The following is a 1,844-nucleotide window of genomic DNA, read 5'->3' as shown; positions in this document are numbered from 1 at the left end:
TTATATATATTATATATATATGTATATATATACATATATATATATATATATATATATATATATATATACACACATGTACATAGTTTATTAAAAGTAAATATTATTATTAGCAAACAAAAATGTTAAGGATAAAGGAAAATAACGATCAAAGAAACTAAAACCCCTTAGTTATTTTTTACAACCTTAGATATACATGTATAGCTGCAATATACATATATTTATTATATATACTATATATCTTATATTGTATATTATATATCTTATATGTGTATATATAATTGATGCAAAACCACTTAACATAATGCTTTTGCATTGGTTTCTTTCTTCTCTGTGCAGGATTAGAAAGTCAGGTGCTTGGTTAAAGCACAAGGTCTGGCATGTTGGGAATAATAGCAACTGTTTTAACCATTGGCCCCTTCTCTGGCGATCAGAAAGGCTATTTTTAACTTCTTTCATTCCAGTCCCCTGTCTCATAGCCTCTTCTTTTCCAAATGACATTTGCCCATATAACAAAGGAAAGACTAAGACAGAAGAGACATGAAAAACATTAGGAAATATTTGTTTAGTTTGTCAAATATAATTTGGTTAATAATTTCTGTCAATATATATTTATATCATCTTTTTTATATAATAGTATGATCATTTCTCCATATTTTTAAAAAGTTTAAAAAGATATTTTTGATGTCTACATAATGTTTCATCATATATCATTGTATTTTTTATAGTAATTTGTAAAATATTTTTATTGGAGTACAGTCGATTTACAACGTTGTGTTAGTTTCAGGTGTACAGCAAAGTGAATCAGTTATACATATACATATATACACTCTTTCTTTTAGATTCTTTCACCATATAGGCCATTACAGAGTATTGAGTAGAGTTCCCTGCTCTATACAGCAGGTTCTTATTAGCTAGCTATTTTATATATAGTAGTGTGTATATGGCAATCCCAGTCTCCCAATTTATCCCTCCTCTCCCCCCGCCCCCATCCCCTAGTAACCATAAGTTTGTTTTCTACATCTGTGGCTCTAATTCTCTTTTGTAAATAAGTTCACTTGTACCGTTTTTTAAATTCCACATATAAACGATATCATATGATATTTGTCTTTCTGTGTCTGACTAACTTCACTCAACATGACAATCTCTAAGTCCATCCATGTTGCTGCAAATGGCATTGTTTTGTTCTTTTTTATGACTGAGTAATATTCCAGTGTATATATGTACCATATCTTCTTTATCCATTCCTCTGTTGCTGGACACTTAGGTTGCTTCCATGTCCTGGCTATTGTAAATAGGCTGCAATGAACATTGGGGTGCATGTATCTTTTCGAATTATGGTTTTCTTCAGGTATATGCTCCAGAGTGCAATTGCTGGATCATATGGTAGCTCTATTTTTAGTTTTTTTAAGGAACCTCCATACTGTTCTCTATAGTAGCTGTACCAATTTATATTTCCACCAACAGTGTAAGAGCGTTCCCTTTATATTATTGTATTTGTTAATGTTAACTTATTATTGAACATTTAGGACAATTTCAGTATTTGACAAATTACACATAATGCTGCAGTGAAAATCTTTGTATATATTTGTTAACATCTATGATTGCTCCCTTAGACTAGACTACTAAAAATGAATTGTTATGAAAATGAGTTCTTCAAAAGATAGGAATATTTTAAGGATTGTAATTTGGTAATTGAGATTACCAAATTACAGTCTGTAAAGGATTTTAAAATTTACACTCTGACTAGCTATTTATGAGTGTGAAGGTCTCAACATACCCTTGAAGTATTGAACAATATGTATAGAGAGATGGAAAGAATATAGTATCTGATTATTGCTCTTTAA

The sequence above is a fragment of the Neophocaena asiaeorientalis genome, unplaced genomic scaffold (assembly GCF_003031525.2).
Source record: "Neophocaena asiaeorientalis asiaeorientalis breed wild unplaced genomic scaffold, Neophocaena_asiaeorientalis_V1.1 scaffold420, whole genome shotgun sequence".
NCBI classification, from domain to species: domain Eukaryota; kingdom Metazoa; phylum Chordata; class Mammalia; order Artiodactyla; family Phocoenidae; genus Neophocaena; species Neophocaena asiaeorientalis.
This window is presented reverse-complemented; position numbering follows the sequence as displayed.